Genomic DNA, 25,984 nt, shown 5'->3' on the forward strand with positions numbered 1-25,984 from the left:
AGGGAGATTTCAAAAAGAAAAGAAAAACAACAAATTCAGATTAAAGCAGTGATTCAAATCCACCTGGCAGTAGCTTTGATGGTAAATTTAGATCCCAGTACAAACCAAAGCATAGCTTCTCAATCTTGTTTAAATGAAGCTGCTAACTGCTAAGACCACGTAGTGATGCACAACTTTATGTGGACCCTGTGTTTATTTTCCTTATATACACATAACCCAAGAAGGACAATGGGCACTTTCACTTATTCATAACTATTTTAGAACTCAGTAATGAAAAGCGACAGGGTTATCTAAATACAAATTCAATGTGGGCTTCATCTCATTCCATTTTAATAGGAATTTCAGGGGTTAGTCTGCTCTGAAAGCCATCTTTTCCTAATGCTGTGACTTCTCCTGCCATCTATGATTCAAATATCCTAAAGATCAAAATGAACAGCTACATCTGCAATCAGATAGTTATGTCTATAAAATAAGATGCACCAGTTAAAAAAACTGTAGCACTTGGCAAAAACACTGAGCACCAGTGTTTCCAAGCAACAGAGAAACAGCATGATGTACTTGAAAGTGCGATTGAATAAGTCGCTCATAACCTCACAAATCAATGTCCTCCATCAGAGGTTTGGAAGGTAGATGGAAACTGAATCCATGCACACACACAATTCATTCAGTGGCAATTTAGATCTGGGTCAAGGCAACTCTATCTCAAAGTCCTTTGGTCTTTTCTCCCAAAGGCAAAATTCATTCTCAGTCACAAAACCACCTCAGTGAAATAAGTTACTATTACTATTCGTTCAAGATGCTTCCATTCCCAGTTTTTCTAAATTCTCCTTGGTATCTACCCACACTACCATTTGTCAAATCTCTTATTACATTGTGGATATTACATATCTATTCTTTCAGTTAAAATGAAGCCAAATTTCATGACTCTTACTAAGGGAAAAGTGGACTTTGCTTTATCTCCAAAGCTACATGGCATAGCAGTTGGGGATGGTTAAGCCCAGCAGGAAGGGGTGTGTTGCTCCAGGGGTGGGATTTCTCTTCTCCAAGGAGATGCCTGAGAAATGCTGAGAGAGGTAGGGATACAGTATCTAAACTGCAGACCCTGCTGTTTAAAAAAAAATTATAAGAAAATTATTACAGTTACTCACTGTTGAGTCAAGATTTAAGTGAGTCAAGATTTAAGTTAGCATAATGGTAAAAAATCTAAACATATGTCCATATTATATATGTTATTATTTTATTTTAAGCAACTGGTTCAATCTGTTGCTAAATGGCCATCATAGGACATGGGTGCTATGAAGGGAGAAAGAGGAAAAATGGGGGTGGGGACTAGGTGGGGAGGGGAAGGAGACTAATAGAGAGGGAGAGGGAGAGATGAGAGACAATGCTAAGGATGTTTTTGAAAAAGTCACAGGGAAACATTTCTTTTGATATACACATTTCAAAATAAATATATATATGTGATATATATATACATGCATATATACACACACACATATGTGTGTGTGCGTGTGTGGAAAATAAAATAAAAAGAAATACTTTGGAGAATACATGGATTGAAGAAGAAAATTATTCTGGTTGAGGTGATTCATGTATTGATAAATGGCTGTACTATGTGAGTTTTAAGTGACTTTTTAATAAGCTCTGTAACACCTGTAATAAATGAGTCCCTGCTTGACTAGGCTCCCCATTGCTTCTGAGTGTCCCAGGTACTGGGGGGCGGCATGGGCTGGCGAGCAGCGTTCTTATTCATCCCCAATCATCACTGCTCCAGGGGTCGCTGGTTCAAACCCCCGGCAGGTGGTAATGCTCCTTCAGCAGTCATAGACTAACAAACTCCCCAGTGCCAGGTAAGGGACATTTCCCTTCTAGTTTTTGTTGCTGGGTGGTCCAAGAGACTTGCCATTGCCCTTTGTTTCTTCTCAGAACTGGAAGGTAAAACCCTATTGTTGAAGACAAAGAACTTGGGGGGAATCATGCTGATACTAATCTGGAAGCCTCCTCCCTGAGGACTAGCCCTCACAATATCAGAAGTTGCTGTGTGAGATGCCAAGGGGGAAAGGTAATCAGTAGTGTTATTCAGCTGCAAAGCCTACAAATTACAGCCCAGCAAGATGGCCCAGTAGTGGCAGTTAACTTTGGGGGTGAACAACAGCTGTCTAAATGGACTAAAGGCACCCTCAATAGGAGGAAACTCATGCCTGACTCCATAAACTTAGCCAAGTACCCATGACTGAAGAGGTCACAGACCCTCGAGTAGAATCTACTAGTGTCATTTTCCTAAACCAATACAGTTTCTAACTATATTCTAAGTAGTTATCTTTATACCCATAAAGAAGTGAAGCCCTCATTCCTCACTAAAGACACTTCTTTTTTTCTAGCAGAATACTGTGGATACTACTACAGATATCTACAAATGGTCAAAATGCAGATAATTAAATGAGAATGACTTGCCAAGCCTCAATCGGTAAAACTACAATGCAACCACTATACCTAAGGCTCAGGGAACAATGTAGAAGAGTGGGCCAAAAGATTGTGAGAGCCAGAGGACCATGGGTCAAATGAGAAATCAGAAGGAAAGAAAGAAAGAAAGAAAGAAAGAAAGAAAGAAAGAAAGAAAGAAAGAAGAATTCCTGGAATTCATTGAAAAGGACAATACAGCACAACACAACCTCTGAGACACTTTAGAAGCAGTCCTAAGAGGGATTGAAAAGGAAAATACAGCACAACACAACCTCTGAGACACTTTAGAAGCAGTCCTAAGAGGGAAGTTTATAGCTCTAAAGTGCCCACATTAAAAAATTAGAAAGAGCCCAAATAAATGAACTAACACTGCAATTCAAGATGCTGGAAAGGCAAGAACAAATGAAACCTAAGCCCAGAAGAAAAGAAATAACACAAATCAGAGCAGAAATTAATGAAATAGAATCAAAGAAAACAATCAGTGAATCTAAGAGCTGGTTCTTTAAAAAGCTAAACAAGATAGACAGACCCTTAGCCCAGTTAGCCAAAAGAAAGAAAGAGCAAATCCAAATCAACAAAATCAGAAATGAAAGGGGAAACAGTACAACAGATACCAAAAAGATCCAGACCATTATAAGGGAATATTTTAAAAACCTATACGCTACTAAATTTGAAAATCTAAAAGAAATGGATACATATCTGAAATCATGGGAAGCAACAAAGTTAAACCAAGAAGAGATCAACAGTTTAAACAGACCTATAACACACAAGGATATCGAAAAAGTAATACAAAGCCTCCCTACTAAAAACCCCAGGCCCAGATGGATTTACAGCAGAATTCTATCAGACATTTAAAGAAGATCTCCAACCAAAGAAGATCTCTATCCAAAATGATAGAAACAGGGGGAGAACTCCCAAATTCCTCTATGAAGCCAACATCACTCTAATACCTAACCAGGTAAAGACACAACCAAAAAAGAATACTGTAGATCCATATTCTTAATGAACATAGATGCAAAAATTCTCAATAAAATATGTGCAAACCTCATACAGGTGTACATCAAAAAGATCATTCACCATGATCAAGTAGGCTTTGTTCCAGAGATGCAGGGATGGTTCAATATACACAAGTCAATAAACGTCATTAATCATGTAAATGGACTCAAAGTCAAAACCCACATCATCATCTCAATACATGCAGAAAAGGGTTTTAACACAATTCATTATGCGTTTATGTTCAAAGTCCTAGAGGGAATTGGACTGGAGTTAACATACATCAACATAATTAAAGCTATATACAACAAACCCACAGCTAGCATCATTCTAAATGGAGAAAAACTGGAAACATTCCCATTAAAATCAGGAATCAAAGGATGTCCACTATCTCCACTTCTCTTTAACATAGTACTTGAAACTCTTGCTAGAGCAATAAGACAAGAGCAGGAAATTAAAGGAGTACTAATTAGAAAAGAAGAGGTCAAACAGTCACGTTTTACAGATGATATGATACTATACCTAAGAGTCCCCAAAAGTTCCACCAGAAAATTCCTAGAAGTGATCAACATGTTCAGTATAGTGGCAGGTTATAAAATCAATCCACAAAAATCAGTAGCCTTTCTACATACCGATAAAAAGCAATTGCAGAAAGAATACAAGGAAATGCTCCCATTCACAATTGCTGCAAAAAAATTTAAAATATCTTGGAATAAATCTGACAAAAGATACCAAAGATCTATACAATGAAAATTTTAAATCGTTAAAGAAAGAGATTGAGGAAGACACCAGGAGATGGAAGGACCTCCCATGTTCATGGATTGGAAGAATTAATATTGTGAAAACGACCATCCTACCAAAAGCAATATATAGATTCAATGCAATCCCAATCAGAGCCCCCATGACATACTTCAGAGAATTTGAAAAAAATCCTTAAATTCCTATGGAAGCACAAAAGATCCTGGATTGCCAAAGCAACCCTGAGCACAAAGAGCAATACTGGGAGGATTATTATACCTGATCTCAAAATATACTACAGAGCTATAGTCATAAAAACAATATGGTACTGGCACAAAAATAGACCCATAGACCAATGGAACAAAATTGAAGACCCAAATATGAGTAATTGCAATTTTAGCCACCTGATATTTGACAAAGGTGCCAAGAACACACATTGGAGGAAAGACATCATGTTCAACAAATGGTGCTGGCAAAACTGGATCTCCACCTGTAGAAGAATGAAGCTAGATCCTTATCTTTCACTATGCACAAATGTCAACCCAAATGGATCAAAGACATCAATGTGAAACCTGAAACCTTGAAACTATTAGAAGAAAATATTGGCATCAATAAGATAGGTGTAGGAAAGGATTTTCTAAATCAGACAGAAGATGCTCAGGAATCAACAAGTGGGACCTCATTAAACTAAAAAGTTTCTGTACAGCAAAAGAAATGATGAAAAAAGTGAAGAGAAAATCTACAGAATGGGGAAAAATCTTCACCGTTGACACATCTGACAGAGGTTTAACATCCAAGATATATAAAGAACTCAAAAAACAAAGAATCGAGAAACCAAATGACCCAGTGAAAAGATGGGCTAAAGATTTAAACAGAGTTCTCAAAGGAAGAAATAAAGATGGCTAAGAAAGATCTTTAAAAGTGTTCAACATCATTATTAATTAGGGAAATGCAAATTAAAACCACCCTAAAGTATCGCCTTACCCCAATCAGACTGGCTAGGAACAAGAGAACAAATGATACCCAATGCTGGCGAGGATATGGAGAAAGGGGAGCAGTCATTCACTGTTGGTGGGATTGCAAACTCATGCAACCCCTATGGAAAACAGTGTGGAGAACTCTTAAAAAACTAAAAATGAACCTACCAAATGACCCAGTTGTACTACTCCTTGGCATATACCCAAAGGACTTATCATGTTGTAGAGACACTTGTACAACCATGTTAGTTGCTGCTCTTTTCACAATAGCTAAGAGATGGAAGCAACCTAAGTGCCCCTCAGCTGATGAGTGGTTAACAAAAATGTGGTATATTTATACAATGGAGCTCTATTCAGCAGTAAAGAAAGATGAAATAATGAAATTTGCAGGTAAAAGGATGGATCTAGAAACTGCTATACTAAGTGAAGGAACACAGTCTTAGAAAAACAAATGACATATATTCTCCCTCATATGTGGATCCTAGCACCAAATCCTTGTAAATTCCATGTCCTTTTATTGGATAATGTTGTACAACAGTCTCTACTGCATGCAATAACTACCATCATCACAACTTCAGCTGTGCCTGATCTCTAAACATTGTCACAATTGGTCTTGTTGATAGTTGTGTTCATTCATTAAAGGAGGACCAAGCAGGGTCATTGGACCCTCACCTCATTATCCAGCCACTCTTCCTGACAACTGTACGTAATTTGGCTCTAATCACACATGGTCTCCTGGATTTGGGGAGGGCTAAAGTGTACAATCTGGCGAAGTCTAAGAAGAAAAGGCATGACCGATGCTGGGTGAAGGCTTTCCAGTGTGTATACCCTCAGGTTGGACATACACCTCAGCAACCCCTCAGTTATCTGGGAAAGTAAGCTCAGTAAATTCATTGGTTCCCAAGAAAAACTTTAATCAAACATTGGCTTGACACTAGAACCTTAAAAGGGTATAAGCATTGCTTAGTATCCCCAGGAAAAGAATTCTCACAATAGATGGAAAATTTATTTCTTAATGCTATCATATCTCATAATTATTAAAATAGAAAAGAAAATGAGAATGTAAAAGATGTTAAAAGGGTATCAGAATAGAGATATTTTCTAAAATAGAAAAAAATGAGAAAGCCTAAGCAAGTGATGAAGGTCTGTGTAGGTTTTTTTGTGTAGATTTGTTATGATAGATAGAGGATGAGACAAAAATAATATGCGCATATCTTAAAATTTCTAAGGTGATAGCTTAGTTAACCAATAAACCATATATATATATATGGTTTATCTGAGACTATTCGGTTTTTAACCCAAGCTTCATCTACATAGCACATGGTAATTAAAAGTACCAGACTGGTGGAACTAACCTTTTTGGATGTTTAACAGCCATACTTTGAGGTCTATACTAATCTGGTCAGGGAGACTTAAAGGACAGTTTTTTCCCCTTGCCCTCCAAGGTCGACTACATTCCAGGAGACTACGGAACACCTCTCAAAATGTCCTGTAACTATGGTAAGTCTTGCTCAGGGAGGCCATGGAGACCCCACAAGATGGACTTGAACCAGTGTTCAGTTTACAAAGAGGAGGGTCAACTTAGAGGAAACATCTCATTCATGCTTCCAAGTGAAGCCAGCCATGGTCGAACAGGAACTTTGTCTTATCTTCACATAGATGGAATTGGTAAAAGAAAGGAGCCATGGGCTCCTCCCAAGCCCATGGGACCCCTGAGGAGCAGATCCTCAAATGACCTTCAGAGTAAAAATAAATTGGTTTATCCAGGCTAACTGTATGGCCTTAAACATCCACAAGGAAAGTATAACCAAAGATTAAAGGGGCCAATTTTTTGCATTTCAATAAATTTATTGAAAGGTGTATCTCTTAGTACCAAACATAGTGATAGTGATTTCTTTAAGACTTCAAGAGATTACACTTCCAAGACATTAAGCTTAAGTCCATATACAAAGTTATTTAGACAATTATTTGTCATTGCTGATTTTGTCCCTAATCAGAAAGTGCTGCTCAGATGTAAGACTTCAAATCTTGGTCTCCAATACTGTAGTGCCCACCTGTAGCTAAGGGAGACAACCAGCTATTGTTCTAAAATGATGGATAAATTTGTTTTCTCCCCCTATCCAGAAGCCTTTGAGAGGGAACTGACACTGATTCTAACCACTCCAACAGCTATCAAAATGGCTGAAAGCAAATCCTGAATCCATCACTCTGGAGTCCAGCCTTAGAAGACAAAATTAAAATGAGAAGGAACCCAATAGAGGGATGAAATTTTTGGAAGTCCTTGTCAAGAAATTCCAATGGACTCTCATATGAACATTTGAAAATTGGCCTGTTCTGACTTTTTTCTACTTCCCTGTCTAGAACTTGTAATGCTAATTACTCTTGCCTTTACTTCTCCTTCACATCTCCTATTCACCATTCAAAAACTTTCTTTTCCTCCTCAAGATAAGAGTTATGCAATTTGGGAGTCTTTTAGACCCACTGAAGGGGCACTCCAATTGCCTCACCCTGCATCCTTGTTCAGCATGGAAGAAGCCAGAGCGGTCTGTGTCCCAATTCCCTAACCGCAAGTTGAGTAACCTCTTCAGAGGATGGTATGATAAGAATAGGAGGTAGGAATTGGCTAGGCAGTTAGGGTAAAAAGACCCCAAAGAAAAGTAGCCAGTTTTTTAGCTAAAACTCACAATGTCTTTGGGCCTCTTAGCAACATACTCTGTTCCAAAGGCCAAAAATGTGTAAAGTATTTGGGAGCTCTTATCTAATCCCCGAAAGATTTTAGGGTTATATCTTCATAGGGGGGAATGTTAGAGTAGCAAAAAGCCCCATTTAAAAGAAATGAAAGAAAGAAAGAAGGAAGGAAGGAAAGAAAAAAGAAAGGAAGGCAGGAAGGAAGGAAGGCAGGAAGGAAGGAAGGAAGGAAGGAAGGATGCTCAATAAATTATTTTTTCAAAAAAGAATCTGTAAAAGAAAAAAAAAAAAAGAGCCAGAGGATCAGGTTGTCTGCTTCTAGAGGGTTAGAGGGTATCTTCCAAACATGACAAACCCATGAAATCTCAGCAGCATCATTGCCTAGACAAGACCTGCATATGGACAATTCAAGCTGACATGCCAACACGGATGGGGGTCACAAGGTCTCACCTTTCCATGAAGAGCTACAGGCCATCAGTGGCTGCTGAGAAAGTGAAGATCAGTTGTCTACAAGGACCAGACCCCTGATAGTTTATTTAGTCCCGAATGGTCAGCCCAAAATACATGCACATACTAACTAGACTCAGTAGTTATATATAATTGCAATCATAATTGTAGAAAAGAGGTTGTGAATGTAATAGGAAGTAAGGGACACCTAGGTGCAGTTGAAGCGGAGAGAGCAGGTGGAAATGATGTAAATACAGTATGTTAATGCATGAAATTCTCACAAAACTAAAAACAGTAACAATTGTCAAATTTCCCACATTTTATGCAAATATTAGTTTAAAAGTTTATTTTTATATTTTATAAACATAATTTTATATTTTTATTTTTATTATGTAATTTTATAAAAATTAATGGGATAATGTTTTGAAACCTGCATTATAACAATCTACAAATCAGGCCCATAGCTTTTATCTCAGAGGGCAACCAGTTTGGTCACAGTCCTATGGATTCACCAGGCACCATTTCCTCCAGATCCCACTTGTGAATTCTGCCAAGGTTTGGGGCATTTTAGTTGTTTAGGCACCAAGAGTTACATTTCTCAGAGTTTGGTTAATAACACCCCCTATCATGATGTCCCACAAGGTTGGAGGCTCCTTGCGGAACTCAAGGCTCAGTAAAAATCTGGGCACAGACCTGTGTCTTGATGCTTTATCAGAATGATGTGCATTTCATCTCTTTAGTGACCTTTAGCTTTCTCAAGACACAGTCTTCATGTAAGTTCAGGCTCTCTGCAGCTCTTCTCTTAACTCTCGTAACCTATCTGTGTCCTGAATCTCCTTAGATGGTGGTGTAGCTTGTTCAAGTCCCGGTAGTCATTAAAGACACAAAGATGTGGAGAATTTGTCTATATATTTCAATATTCAGAACTGTGTTACATTTAATCTCAGAAAACTAATGTTTTCCTTTTTCATATCTAAGAAAAATTAGTACTGAATTACTGAAAATACTGTGTGGAGTGAGGCATATGGGCAGAAAGTCATGATGTTATACTATATTTAGAAGTAAAATGCAAAATATAGAATTAAACATGACTAAAATAATGCCAAGTTCAGTAAGGAATACTCCAGAATTTATAGAGATATAATTAATAGTTTCTTATATATTGTTCTAGTTGGCTTTTCTGTCTGTGACAAAGCAGTGCCCAAAAACAACTTGGGAAGGAATAGATCTATTTGGTTTACAGGTTATAATCCATCAACAGAGGGCGCCAAGGTGGGACCTGAAGCAGAGACCATGGAAGAATGTGCTTACTGGCTTGTTTGCCCAACCACTTGTCATTTTTCACATACTTTATATCTGTGTATACCTATTGGGTCAAATTTGTATCCCCATATATCCTTCAATGCGGGCCCACCCCACTGGAGCCTGGTTAACCTACCTAGCATCTCACTCTTAAAGAAAACTGGTTCTCCTTCTCCCAGTACTTATCTGTTGCCAGTAGTTCCTCGGGGGCATCTTATTCACTTTGTCCCTTCTATGATGGGATTTTGTCTGTCTTGAATTTACATGGGATTTGTGCATGTTGTCACCATTGCTGTGAGTTCATATAAGTAACTGATCGACTCTCTGGAAAACTGTTTCCTTGTGGTCATTCACACCTCTGGCTCTTAGAATCTTTCCACCCGCTTTTCTGCAAACATCCCTGAGCCTTGAGAGGCAGAAGTTTGATGTAGGTGTCCTATGCCTGGGTAAGCACTCTGCAGTCTCTTATTATCTGCAAGTTGAGCTGTTGTGGGTCTCTGTGTTCATCACTATCTGCTGCATAAGGAAGCTTCTTTGGTAAAGTTCAGAGATGCATTAGTCTACAGATATAACAATGAGTCATTAGGAGTCGGTTTAACACTAAAATTATTTAGCAAAATACTAGTAGTAGGCCCTCCCCTGTGGCCTGGGATCTCTCTGATTCCTAGGCCTGATATTGGTGTCAAGTATGGGCTCTATCTTATGAAGTAAATCTTAAATCCAATCAGAAACTGGTTGGTTACTCCCATAACATTGCATTACTATTGAAGTAGTAGGCATAACTTACTAGGTCAGTTATTGCAGCTTGTAGGCTTCACATCTGGCAAGGTTAGTGATTATTTTTTCTTCCACTAGCATGCATAGCACCTTCCAATACTATGAAAGCTAACCGGTAGAGATGAGGTTTTGAAGTCCACACCAGCTTGATTTCTTCTTGATTGTTCTACAACTCATGTATTTAGTGTCTTTAGCAATAGGATCTTACCATCAAGTTATGGTGGGTAACCAAGAGCAGGTCAATGGCCAGTGTTGTTTGAGGGAGGGTCTATGGACCCTGGTCAACAACTTCAAAATAAGGAGTTTGTTCCTGGCATTGGACTTTTTATCTGCTTGTCTATGGTGTCTGGTGGGCCTTCTACTGCACTGCATCCTGATGGAGGACATGCACCTCAGTCCTCCCATCCTGTCTGCCACTCACTGCTTCACAATCCTCATCATTCTCTACCAGGAGAAACGATTGGCCAGTCTCTCCCTCTCATTGTATTTTGTATTTCCATACTGTTTGTTGGAGATTGCATTTCAGCACAATCCCTGACACTAATTAGGGAATTGCTCATTATTGGATAGGTGAAGAGAGGAATAATGGTTTGGTAAATGGTTTCATTAACACAGTACATTGTGATTATTGTTATTTGCAATGGTAGCTTAAGTTCAGTAAGCTTTCAGGTTTGCACAATGTTCATATGCTGTATTCTACTTCTTTCTTGTTTTACACTGTAAAAAAAAGTCTGAAGTAAGAGAAGTTAAAGAATTTATCCAAGGGTTAAAACAGTGATCAAAGCTCCTTTGTAACCATAGCAATTTTACAAAAAAGTTAGACTTGCAGTACACAAACTTCTTTTATTCCAGAACTACTTGGGAATCTGGACAATTCACTCCCCAGGACAATGCGGCCCAAACACAGATGTCAGAGTCCGCAGTTAATATGGATAAGCTGCCACCTCATGGTCCTCTGATCCCAAGGAACATCTTGCAGTGGTGTCAGTCACCTCACCACATCAAAGGAGAAGAAGCAAGTCTCTTAGTTGGTTGTCACATCGGCTTGGTTTGAGAGACTCCCTTAACCCTGGCTCATGATTCCAATACTTCGGGCCCTCTCCAACCAACTGTGTCATGAGATGTTTCTTCATTGGATGTGATAGTGTTTACACATGACCTGGCTCAGGTAATGGGTCTGTGGCATGTGGGTCACAGAAGTGACATGAAGTCCTAATTGCACGGCCACACTGAGGCTATTTGCTTTGATGTGGATTAATTCGTCAATCCCCCTAACTTCCCACTGCTATTTTTGCCCTTTATAATTAATGTTTTTGAGATGATATAGCTTGAAAATAAGTAAATATAACATTCTCCACTGTAGAAGTTAGTTTTGTGGCTTCCCCAAAATGTAACTTGAGGGAAGACATGTCTCTTTTGCTCACAATTTAAGAACAGCAAAATAAAAGAAGAACCAAAGAATAAAACACTGCGTGGGCTCTTCTTAAAGAGAGTAGTGTTAGAATCGTACAGGCTCAAGGCATCATCTGCTGCCCATTTATTTACATTAGTTTATTATTATTGCTATCATATTTTCATTTTAGCAACTGATTTTTTTCCTTCAATTTTTCTCTAATGAATAATACTTCAATGAACTTTCTTATAGGAAAAATTCACCTTCAACTGAGGTTTCTGGAGTAAGTGCTAATTTGAAGGCAAAATTTTGTGGATACCTATGTTGTGAGCCTTATTTGTTTTGGGGGAGTCCAAAGAGGTCCAGAGGGACTGATGTGAATGTGCCTGTGGTGGAGGAGGGTTGACAGGAGTTAGGATAGGAACTTGGATACCATGTGCTAAACTAAAACTTGGATTGTCATATTAAAAAAAAATTGAGTTGAGATTCCAGGCTTCATTCCTCACGGTCCTGGAGCAGCAGGGTGGGTTAGGTGGTTGCTAGGTGAACAGGTTGGCTGATAGATTAAGCTGGGAGAGCTCACAGGTCTTGGGGTACAAGGATCCCAGAAACCCAAATAATTAGAAAGCTGAGATAGCATAGCACAGGGTTGTGGGAAAGGAAACTCACCAAAGCAGGCCTAGAAAACCTCCCAGATCTGGGGGCATGCTACGGTCCTAGCAGAGCTGAGATGGTAGGGCACAGGGAGGTGTGGGAAAGAACACTCACTATTGTAGGTTTTGGAAAGCCCCCAGGGGCATACAAACTTCCTGGCAGAGCTGAGATGGCCAAGCATAAGGAGTTCGGTTATGGGACTATCAGGTCAAGGAGACTTGCTGGAGGAAGTGTGTCACTGGAGGTGGGTTTGAGGGTTTATAAACTTACCCCATTTCCAGTTTGTTCCATAGGCTTCCTTTGTGAAGAAATGTGATCAGCCTGCTTCCTGCTCCTGCTATAATGAATTCTCCCTTTGTAACAAATATCAAAAGAAATTCTTCCACAAGTTGTTTTTAGTCACGATATTTTGTTACAGCAACAGGAATATGACTGATGCAACAGCCTTGTATGTATTAAAGAAGCATCAATTCATATTTGTCTTCAATCAGCCTACCCTGCCAGGATACTTCTCCCCATCCCAGTTCTACCCTGTGCCAAGTTCAGAGGTCCACGGTGGAAGAAAGGAGTCTGACTGGCTTCCTTCATCAAAGTTCTCTCCTCCCAGGTCTGTTTCCACTGTGACCCTGTGTTCAGAATGAAGCCAGGATGGGAGTAGGTGGCTAATGAGTTGGTAGGGATTATTTGAAATGTCTGAGCATCACTGATGGAAGAGGGTGTTCAGTCTGCCTTTGTTTCTGTGCAACTTCTTGCTGCAAACACACTGACCTCAGCAGGCATGCAGTTGGGTGTGAACGAACCCAAACAGAAGGCGCTGTTCTGTGAAATCCCTCGAAGTGTCATCCAGTGAAGGAGGGGCATTTTCCTAGTAGTCTTAGAGAAGCTATGTTCCTCTTATTATTTGTTTTCTTCTCTATTGAGCAGCCATCTGGGAAATGCTTGGTTGTTAACTGACTTAAGGTGACATTTAATTAGGCTAGATAAATATACTCCTGGACACTCCTGGATAAACCTATAAAGACCAACATACACACACACACACACATACACACACATACACACACATTCATACACATAAACACATGTACACATGCACGCACACACAACCCACTCATACACACTCATGCATGCGTATTTGGTTCCTGAGTCTCTACTTAATTTCCTTTCTTCAAAGGTTGCCTCAAACCTTGAGATTTAAAGACACTTCTAATTATTCTCAGATATAACTCAGTTAATGAAATGGAAATTAAAACAACAATGTTATTACAGTTCCTGCCTATCAAGTAAATTTGATGATTCACTTCCCAGTAAGAGCAAATTGGGGTGAAATTCTCCTTGGTATCATTTGTAGGAGTGTAAATTTTCACGTGTTCTTTAGAAAGAACATGGTAATATTTACCAAAATTTAAGTGCATACCTTTCCGTTTCCCCACATAGAAATTAGCACTCCAGAATAACCACAGATGTAATCCCAGACATGTCCAGGGACATGCAAGCAGTGTCAAAACAGCACTGATTACCATGGGGAGGATGGTGATGACTAATTGCCAATCAGTAGAGAACAGAGTTTCATAAATTGCTGTTTAATGAACAACAGAGTGAATATCAAACACACTGCTGAGAAAGAGTGAAGTAGATCAGTGCCGTGCATGCATGAAAGATGGTCCCAGGCAGGTTTGTGAGGAAGGCACGTGTACAGTGCCTGGAATGTATAGAACATAGGATGCATTGTACCACCCATGATTGTTTCCTGAGTTTAACAAAATTGTTTCTTGTCTTTCACCATTAATAACTAGGTATTGACTTGATGGACCCGCTTGTATATTCTTAATTTATTAGTGATATTTATCAAATATGGTGTCAAATTGTATTGCTTGTGTTTTCAGGCTCTATCATTATTTTACTTTTTGTCTTTTGATGCATTAATATTTTATGATGTATTAATTTATTTGTAATTTTTTAGTGAATTTTTGTGTATTATATACAGAAAATCATCTTTATACCCTCTTCCCCTTTGGCACCCTCCTATAGCCCCCACCCCCGGAGTTCACACATTCTGTCATTTGTGTTAAGGCCATCATGTAAAGTTAGTGTCCCCAGATGTGCCTCAGTGAAAGTTCATCCACTGGGATCTAGTCACCCTATCTAGAGTCCCTGCCTTTAAGAGGATCAGCTCTTCCTCACCCAACAGTAATCAGCTGCTAATAATTCTTCAACTACAATTGGGGTCTGATGTTCATTTCCACAGCTCTGTGCTGGATTTCTGTCTGTTTATGTTTGCATGGGTCTTGTGTATGCTGACCCCATTGTTATCGGTTTGTATGAGAAGGGTCCCAGGTGCCTGTGGGACTATTTCCATATGGTCAGGCACCTCCTTCTTGGCTCTTACAATCTTTCTGCCCCTTCTTCCACAATGGTCACTGAGCCCTGGGTGGGTGGTGTGAAGACTAATCCTGGGTGTCAACTTATGTGGATATGGGATTGACTGAAATGAAAGAGACCTTCTTGATCAGATCATCTGAAGCTGGAAGACCCATCCTAAATGTGGGTGATACCTTCTGATGGCAGCCATATAAAAGGCCACCTTCTTTGGATTCCAACGTAGACTGAAAACTAGCAGATTGGAATTCATCAGGCCTTCAGTGCCAGATTGGGACTACTGAGACATCCAGCACCATGGACTGAGCAACTACGGATTCTCAACCTCTCTTATGTGGTCCAGCCATTGCTGGACTACTCAGATTCTATCATTCTACCAATTCTGTTTCTTTAGAGAACCCTGAATAATACAGGTGGATTTTAATATAAGAGTCCTGTCCAAGAACCCCTACTTTGCAGACTCTTATTTTCTGTGGTTTGGCCATTTGTGACCTTTTGCATTCCTGGACCTCTGTTACATGAGGGAGCTCCACTGATGAGAGTTGAAAGATCCATTAGTGCCTCTTTCATCCCTTGTTCTGTGTTGCATGAGTCCTACGTGTAGAGGCTGCATCCTAGATGTGCCACTTAGACTTGGGCAATTCCCAGGCAATCTCTGTGTGTGACCAGTTGTGGAACTCTGTAATAATCTCTGTCTCTTGAAAAAGAAGCTTCTTTGATGCTTGGTGACTGGGATACTTGTCTATAAATTTAAGGATCCATATTTTGCACATAGTAAGAAATTACATTTCTCTAGGGATGTGATAGCCTTGGGGTTTATTCTAAGACCTATGACCTCTCCAGCTGTTTATATCTGGCTAGGTTTACAGTATCACACATGAGTTTCTTCCCACTGAGTAAGCTCTAAGTTCAATTAAGTAGCTGTTGATTACCCCAAGATAAAAGTGCCACTATTTCACCAATGTCATTTGCTATGCTCATGCAGCTTGAGTGGTGCTCTCCAAAGTGATGAGAGCTCCTTCAGGGGAGGTGGCTTCCAGGTCAGTTCCAGTTCCATTGCTCCAAACATGTGCCCAAAGTATGTCCTGTCTTCAGCAATAGGGTCTTACCATCATGTTCTGGGAGATAATCAAGGACTGTGGCAATAGCCTGTGTAATTTCAGTGTCTCTTGGACTACCCTGGCCAAAAACTCAAAGGAAGGCTTCTCCCATCTGGCACTGTTTCTTGTTATGTAGCCTTCAGCTGTATACACAGACTCTTGTAGAGATCTTGTATGTATAGTTTTTCAGTAGGTTTTTGGACTAATAGAATTCCTTCTGGTTTTTTATACAACTAAGCATTGTTTATCTTTCTCCTTTCTCTCCCTGTCTTTTCCTCCCTCCACACTCTCCCCTTTAAAGTGTCATCATTTTCCCCATTTCTCCCTTGATAATTCCTCTCGGTATATGAATTTATTACTAAATAGAAAATGAATTTGTATCTAGTTTCTTAAAAATCATAATTTCTGTTTTCAATGTTATTTTCTGAGGCCAATTTTACATGTCATATTTTTTCTTAGTCAATTATTATTTCATCCAGTTTTTGTACTATTACTTAAGCACTTAGCAATATAATCACATGTGACTGTTTTCATTTCTCCAGTATGTTTTTTACTATTTTTTGCTTTATGTATTGCTTCTTGTTTATCTTAACTAAATTACTTCCTTGTTGCCATACACATGATGAGCTGGTAAATGTGTGTCTTGGTCATAGTTTCTGGCCAGGTAATGAATTCAAGCTTTTTGTTCATTGCATAATTCTATGTAATTATTTTAGTGGTTTGAATAAGGGGCTTCATTCTGCTGTTGCTTTTCCTACTGTTTTCATTCAAAATGTGTTTTATTTGGTGTTTTCTGTATTGGCTTTAAGCCCAATTTAATTTTTCTAAGAATACGTTTTATTGGTTGGTTGGTTGGTTGGTTGGTTGGTTGGTTGGTTGAGGTAGGATCTCCTTATGTAGCCTAGCCTTTCAATGAGCTATAATTATACCACTAGGCCCAACTTTGGACCTGTTCTCAAGTGGTATTCTTCTAAAAAGAAGTGCTGTTTTGCTTTGCCAGGCTTATGAGCCAAGCTTGAGAAACCACCATGTTTCTGACATTGAATGGTTTGCACAAATCTTTCAAAGACTTGTAGGTAGTAAAAATTCTTGCTGAAAATTGGCTTTAATACATTTTGTGATTACAAATTCCCAGGCTTTCTGCCTCATTCCACCTGGAGCAAAGATGTTTCTTAACCCTTTGCTGCAGCACGATTATAAATCATCTACTGATCCCTGCAAAGCTATCTTTTTGGAAAGTGAGTTCAGGGATACTCAGTGCTGAAACCACAGCGGCCAAACATCCTTTCCATCCTTCTGGGGTGATAATTAGTTCTCATTTTCCTTTACAGAATGTGCTAACCCTCCAAGGCAGTTTGGTTTAAAGGGTTTCTAGCTTGACCTTCATTGAAGATGACCTGTGACCGTATCATGTCTCTTCTGTCCCCTTGCTCTATACAGTCACCAGAATAAAATCTCAGGTATTTCAGAGCTTGTGGTGTAATCCTTGAGGGAGAGAATTAGGACCATGGTGTGTAATAATCATGTCAGGGGCCTGGACACAAGATGGACCTAACTCTTGAGCAGGAAATATCACAAAAGACATCTTTTTGTCTTTCTACATTTTCTTGTTATCCAGTTCAACACTGTGTGACATAACTTATGATCCTTGAGTTCTTCTCTATGTGATGATTATCTTTCACTTCCATTATTGCTTTATAAATATGTCTAGAATGTATTACTTTATAAATACATATTTGGATTCTAGTTTTGGTGAAATAACAAAGTGCTTGGTTTAATTAGTTTGTTTTATTACACTTACTGAAATGGTAGGAAAGTTTATTCTGAATTTTATTATCTTTTAATCACTTTTCCTTTTGCTTTTATACAATCTTCTTTATTCTCCGTCATCTCTGTTTTCACTGCTGTGTGTGTGTGTGTGTGTATGTGTGTTTATATGTATGTTTATGTGTATGTGAATGTATTGCCTCTGTGTATTTAGAAGGAGCATAATCTAGGTTTACTTTATCTTAAAGTTGCAGGGGGTTCGAACCAGCGAACCCGGGGGAGGTGATGATTGGGGATGAGTAAGCACGCCATTCGCCAGCCCACGCCGACCCCAGTACTGGGAACACTCAGACCCAACGGGGAGTCTAGTCAAGCAGGGACTCATTTATTGTAGGTGTTACAAAGCTAATAAAGGCACCTGGACCTTCCCCCCTCCCCCCTGAGGGTGTATCTTAAGGATGGTCACGCGCTGATCAGGCACTCCTCAGCAGTGCGGAAGTATCCTTCAGACTTTCTCTTCAAAGCAAGCCAGGCCGCCCCCACAATAACTTCCTTTCGGACCTATATAAGGTAGGGCCTTTAGGCCCCCACATAAAGTTTTAATTTAAAATCTTGGAACTGGTGAATAATGGTAAAAAATAAAGACTAATTCATCTTTTGTTCCCTTTCATGCCCAGAAGAGCATTATCAATTACTGTTCTTTTTCTTTCCTACTCTTACCCATATCAAAAATATGATTTATTTCACAATTACATTTTAAAAAAATATTTATTATTTTTATTTTATGTGTATGTGTGTATTGCCTGCATGTAAGTAAGTGCACTTATGTCATGCAGTGCCTGCGGAGGACAGAAGAGACTGTTGGATCCCCTGGAATTGGACTTACAGACAGTTACTAGCTGCCATGTGGGTGCTGGAATTCAAACCCAGGTCTTCTGCAAGAACATTCAGTGTTCTTAACCGCTGAGCTATATCTCCAGCCCCCACAATTACATTTTTAAAAGAATTTGATTATGCTTGTCTCTTATCAGCTTTGGTGAGTCTATTGATTCACCATCATGAAGATCAAGAATTTTAGAATACTCCTCCTCTAATCATCTTCCCTTCTGCCTCCAGACTGAGTTGCTGTTTATGCCATGTGTTTTCCACTCTGTACTTTTACTTCAGTGTGGGGTTTGGTGCAGTGCATTAACCCTTAAACCTCTATGTCTTCATTTGTGTCTTGGATGGCTAATTTCATCATCAACTTTTTTTTCCCAAGAAGAGAACATATTACCCCAAAGCATGAATTTTTGAAAGTCACTGTCACTTTGTTCCTGAATGACACTTCAGCTGAGCAGCATATACTACTCATTGACTGATCAAAAGGTTTCAGAGATCCTTTCCTCTGCCTTCTCTCCTTGGAACTAGATGTGACCCCAGGAGACTGTCATGGAGCACAGGACACTGCTCCACGATAAGGGGGACACACTGCTGAGAAGAGGCCTGTAGTGCCAGGAGATGACAGAGGGCAGACAAGATAGGAAATAATCCCAATAATTGGCTTCCAGAGCTCCATGGAACTCAAAAGCTTCTACACAGCAAAGAAACGATTGAAGAGTCTAGAAATAGCAACAGAATGGGAGAAAGTCTTTGCCATTTACACATCTAACATGGGATCAGTATCTAGACTATAAAGAGAACTAAAAAATTTAATGTCCCTCCCAAACCCCAGACATCCACCTTATAAGTGTGCAACTTAAGGGAACAGGCATTTCTCAAATCGTGAAGTGCAGATTGCCAGGAGATCTGTATAGGGGGAAAATGATCTACATCTTTAGCCATTGGGGAAATTCAAATCACACTACATTGAGAGTCTATCCCAACTCTGTCAGAATGGCTATTGTTAAAGCAACAAATGCTGGCAAGGATTTGGGGTGGGTGCAGGCAGAAGAGACCTATGCACATTGCTAATTGAAGTGCAAAATGTATATAGTCGGCATAAATCATTATGGGGATTCCTCAGAAACCTAAAAGTAGATCTACCATATGACCCAGCTATACTACTGCTAGAATATATTGAAAGGAGTCAGCAACTGACAGAGATGCCTGGTCATCCTTATTATCAGACTATCCACTATAGCTAAGTCATATAATCAGCCCAGGTGTCCACCAGCATATGAATAAATAAAGAAAATACAGAAATATGTCAAGTTCCACCCAGCTAAAAGAAGAATGAAATTATGTGATTAGCAGGAAAATGAATGGAACTGGAGATTATTACATTAAATGAAATAACCCGAACCCAGAAAGATAGATATATTGTGTTTTCTCTTCTATGTAGAGCCTACGCCATAACACATATGTTATATAAATATGACATGAAAATAAGAGAGGTTCTATTTGGGAAGAGAAGGGAGGAGAGTGGGAGGAGTATGGAGACACAGAAAGGTAACAGCTGTGAATGTGGTCAAAGTACTTAATACATTTGAACAATAACATCATGAGATTTTTTCAGTTTTCACAGTAAATACTAATGTTTTACCCAATCCCTAATTGATCATATAGCTCATTTGTTTTTACATTCCATTGTTCATTTGAACATTCCATTTGAAATGTTCGTTGAACTTTTGCATTGTTCAAATACATAAGCTTCTACTGAAATAACATTTGGAAATTTTCTTGGATGCATTCTTTAAGTAGAATTTATGCGAACTCATGAGGTGTTTTTGGAATCAGATCACTGAATGGTAGAAAGCAGGTGGGTACCACCTCTTCAACAGCTGCAGGGTGTAGTGAGGTGGTGTTGTAAACACAGGTAAGCAAGACCAAGAGCAATAGGCACACATTATTCTCAGAGACCATGCTAACAGGAGGAGAAACAAAGAGTTTGTTTGGGTGTTATCCATAAATGTAACTCAATTATCAACTGTTTAAAATATATCATTTAAAAATTGCAAAATTCCCATATTGAAGAAATTTGACAAGGCAAACATTTTAAATATTAATCACAAAATATTTTTTATTTTAAAAGAGGCAGTTTAAATATGATCATGCTCCTATTAAGACATACCCAGATATCTCCTTGTTCATGAACATTTAAACAGTCTTAAAATGTACATATAAACATTCACTCATTAAGCTCTAGCTACTGAAATAAAACCAGTTCCCTTTTATACATAAACTGTAAGGCTCTTGCTCGATCTGCCGCACCTGCTGTCATGTGTGAGTTATATTTTAGTTCAGCACTCTTTATAAACTGCAGGAAAAAATGGGGATTTTTATCATAATCTCTACTTTCTGTCGCTATTAGTATTTTGCAACCCTGGATCCAGAACGTTGCATATATTTCCTTGTCTGATGGAACACAGATAAGAATTACAGAAAAAGGTGCAAATGTGATACATTGTATGAAAGACAGTTATTTTATTTTATTTTTATAATATATTCAAGTGCTGTAAGAGAGGAAGCTAATTTTAGCTGAATTCTTAAAAAAAGAAAAGACACTAGAAGAATTTCTTAAATTAGCGTAAACCCAAAAATACACAACTTCCTTCTTAAATCCAGAATTTGTTAGACTTGTTTAGGTGTTGATTCCAAATTTAATATTTGTATACTCTTCATTTAATGTGATTTTACTCTTGTGATGCACTTATGGTTTTCTCTGAGTTAGCTACAAAATTTACTATTGAGACACAGTGGTCCTTTCCCTGATACTTATCTGTGTATCAAGTCTAAATTTAATCCATCTATTGTCACACAGCAAAGGCATTTATTGTCCTAGAAAGATAGTGCCAGCAGAGCTTGGGCCTCGGGTCAGCATTGTCTAACATATGATGCAGGTGACTCTTGAGGACAGAAGATTCAGAGACTGACTACAGGGAGTTGCAGGAGGTTGGAGTCAAGAAAGGACATGCCACTACAATCTGAGAAAATATATGGGCTGTGGGCATGGCTCAGTGGGTAAGAGACTCATGCTTGCTCTTCAAGGATGAGAACCAGGGTGCAGGTCCCAAGCACCCTTGTAAAACAAAAGCTGGGCATGGCCTGTAACCACCGTGCTGTGGGGGGCAGAGACAGGGGGACCACTGAGGCTTGCTGGCTGTCAGACTAGCTAAAAACAAAAACAAAACCAACAAACTCTAGATCTTAAGGAAATAAAGTAGAGAACCAGAGAGAAAGGTGCCCTATGTCCTCTCTGTCTTCTGTGCACACATGGGTGCATCTGTACCACCTTACACACACAAAGGCATGCATGCAACTTAGCAAATTTTTTGAGTAAAAAGGGCCTTACTTAAAAAAAAAAAAAAAAACCTAAAGGAGAAAAGTTCAGGCAGTAAAGACCTAGGTTTGATATTCCCCACACTTAAGACACGCTGTCATTATCTCCCAAACTCACCCCTCAGTCATTTGTGCCTGACTTACTTCATTTAGCACATTCTCAGGTTCGTCTACCTTGCTGTGAGTGACAGGGTTTCCTTCTAGCTAGTTAAATAGGACAAATGAGCCCAAGAGATCTGTTGTATACATGGTCACTCTAGTTAACAATGTCATAGAGCATTCTTGAAAATCAGAAATGGTCTTCTCATCACAAAATGACAACCATGCAGTGTGAGGTAATTGCTTAGCCTTATTCATCCTACATGTGTGTATACACAAAAAACCATCCTGAGCATGATAAGTACATGAAATGTTATATGTCTTTCTATATCTATACCATCCATATACACACACACTTTAGAAATGGGCCTGGGGTTCCATGAAAATGACCACAAAATCCAAAGTGTTTTAGCAAGGCAAAATGTTTTACTTTTGTAGAAGAGTGTGGAGTTGCTCTGAATCCAGCAAGCACGCCTTGTTAAGCTGGCCTTTCTCTTTATATCTAAGGCAAAAAAAAAAAAAGAGCTTGGCAAGTCAGTCATGGTGGAGGTTGAGCCCTCACAACCTAAACACAGTTGGCTAATTTAAAGGGGAAGGGGGCATTTTAGTAAGAATCTTTAAAATTTAGGGAAGTGGGGTTTTAGCACATAGCTAAAATCATAAAAGTAAGTGGGGGTGGAATGAGAAAAATTGTAATGCTACAAGTTACAGTTGACATGTTCAGAAACAAAAATAAGGTAGATATCAGCGCTAAAACAAGGCTCCTGAACAGAAAGACAAGCACATAGCTTTAAAATGTTTGACATAGGATTTCAGTCTCTTACATTCATGTTTTTACATGCCAGCAGAGAAAAAAGAAATATTGCATGTGAAAAGCACAAAACTACTGAGAGTGTGGTGCAACTTTGAATAAACACTTTAATCTTACACAAATGTTAGCATTAGTTCAGGACTCAGCCTCTGAGAGTTAACAGCCCCCTCCCCCATTGGGGAGAGCAAACCAGAGATAAAGAAAATGCAGATTTCAGTTTATTCTTGAAGAGTTAGTTTATATTATAAAGGTAAAACACCCTTTGAAAGAAGAGACAGCACATTCGTTTATATTTCTCACAATTTTCCCCTCCTTTATTTTATAATAATTTCTTTCCAAAATTATGAGGCTGTATTGACTTTCTCCATGGCATCTTGGAGTAGAAAGTTGTCATAAGGAGGGGGTATCTGTTTGGCAATAATTGACTCAGTAAGTCTTTGGGTTAAGCCTCTAGCATCAGAAATTATGCAGTAACTTATTAACATTAGGATATCTATTACAGTAACTAGAGAGGTTAACATTGAACCTACAAGACCCTTCCATCTCCCATCAATCTCTCAATAAGGGCAGAGAAAGAGTCAGAGACTCCTGAATTTTGTTTTACTTCTTTGGAAAGAGACCTAAGACGTTTGAGGGGCTCTATTTATGGTCCCATTTGGTGTAGTATTACATAAAAGTGCAGCATTGCCCTCCTAACATAGATTTTGTTTTTTTTTAAACATCATATGGAAGACTGATCTACTCTCCCAGGTCATTCTATAGGTAACATCCACTTGACTGGAAGTTCCATCTACAGCATCCCTGGTATAGTTAAGGAATCTTTGTTAACTGGAATATATATAATTGATCCACTTCAAGTTGTCAAATTTGGTTCTGAGATTTAAGTTAATTTGGTACTCCACAAGGGACATCAGTTTCATTGATGTAAACTTGTGGGTAATAGCAACCCCAGGGTTTATTTAGGTCCGTATGGGGCTGCCAAGCATAGGAATTCTCTCTCTCTTGGGATACTTTTAAGACTAGTTGGAAGATGTAAATACCAAAAGGATAGCAAATCGAACCAAAAAGCAGATTTCGCTCCAAGTGACCAGAAAAGTCTCATATAGGGGTCCTCTGAAATACCACCAAACATCTGCTCTAGGGACCACAAGGGCAGACTGGCTGGACATCTCTTTGAAAGACTAGCCTTCACTATACCCAGTAAGATTGCCCACTAGATTTAGTTGCACTATACATGTACCCAGAAAAGTACACAGTGTAAAGACTCCAGGGTAGTGGGGGTTTTATAGTCCCCAGAGGCAGTTGGTGACACACATATTTTATTGGGGGAAAACAGTAAGGACAAGATCAGGTAGGACTCATTGCCCTTGACCTCCTGATCTTGAAAAAGGGAAATAATGTGTTTCATGCCATCTGTGTCAGAGCACCATCCCCATGGGAGGCAAGCTATTCGAGCTAGAAGTCTGCTTGCATGTGTGCATAGCAATCACTTTATTTAAAGACTGGACAGGATGCTTTAACTGTTGCAGCCACGTACTGTCCTCTCCATATCCTGTCTTAATAGGGAAGGTTTGTCTTAAATCTTTTATCTCTATATTATCTCTATATTGTCTCACCTTAGTAGGGTCATTTTTGAAGGATTGTGCTGAGTTGGAAAAGGAACTTGAGGGAGGAGTGATGACATCAAGAGTGGTAACATTAGAAAGTTGGGTTTATTCCCTGCACTTTGCTTCATAGTCATTGTGGACTAATTCTAATCTAAAGATATCCATAGGGTCAGTGCCAAAGATGCCTTCCCCTGAGCCATAGGTCCTGAATATGGATAGGTTTTCCTTTAAAGTCTTTGGATGATTCATTATTAAGAAAAGGGGACTGCAATCAAGCACCTGACAATTGGAAGGCAGAAGGGCTTCAAATAAGTTTGAACACATTCTTAAATCCACCCCCATTTTGGGCACTTTAAATGGGGAAACCATGGTGGAAGGGTTAGATAATGAGAGACAGAAATAATGCCTATCTAGTTTTGAAAAAACCAAAGTGAACCATATTAACTGAACAACCTACTGACAAATTATACATACAATTAGCTCAACGAATATAACATATGTCTAGGAAAAAATTATCTGAGAATGTTTGGTCTTTGCCCAAGCTTTATCTACATAGCACATGGTAATTAAAAGTGCCAGACTGGTGGAACTAACCTTCTTGGATGTTTAACAGCCATACTTTGAGGCCTGTACTAATTTGGTCAGAGAGACCCAAAGGGCAGGTTTTGCTCCTTGCCCTCCTAGGTCAACTAAGTTCCAGGGGACTATGAGCATCTCTCAAAATGTCCTGTAACTGTCTTGTGTCACCTTTCCTCTTGATCAAGGAGGCCATGGAGACCCCACCAAATGGACTTGAACCAGTGCCCAGTCTACAAAGAGGAGGGTCAACACAGAGGAACTATTTCCTCCATGCTTCCAAGCAAAGCCAGCCACGGTCAAGCAGGACCTTTGACTTATCATCACATAGATGGAACTGGTAAAAGAAAGGAGCCAGGGGCTCCTCCCAAGTCCATGTGACCCCTGAGGAATAGATCCTCAAATGTCCTTAAGAGCAAAAATAAATTTGTTTATCTGAGACAACTGTATGGTCTTAAACACCCAAAAGGAAAGTATAAACAAAGATTAAAGGGATCAATATAATTCTTTCAGAGTCCATGTGTATAGCTAAAGGCTACATAACAAGGAACAATGCCAGACAGGAGATACCTTCTTTTGAGTTGTGCACCAGGGTGGCCCAAGAGACTCCAAGACAGTAACCCAGCATAGAACTGGGTTAATAAACAGCAGACCCCAATCTTATCTAAAGGAATATTGGCAACTGATTGCTGCTAGATGAGGAAGAGCTGATCTTCCTAAAACAAGGAACTTTAGATAGGCTGACTAGATTCAGCAGATGCATATGCACTGAGGTATGGCTGGGGGCACCGACAACACAGTGCTCAGTAACAGGGATGACAGAATATATGGACTCCACTGCGGGAAGGACTATCGAAGGGTGACATTTGGGATGTGGGTATATAGATGAATAAGATTGTTTGGGATGTTCTGTATGAAATACATACAAAAAAATCAACAAATTTAAAAAAGTG

Source organism: Nannospalax galili, unplaced genomic scaffold (assembly GCF_000622305.1).
Source record: "Nannospalax galili isolate Female #2095 unplaced genomic scaffold, S.galili_v1.0 scaffold267, whole genome shotgun sequence".
Taxonomy (NCBI): Eukaryota; Metazoa; Chordata; class Mammalia; order Rodentia; family Spalacidae; genus Nannospalax; species Nannospalax galili.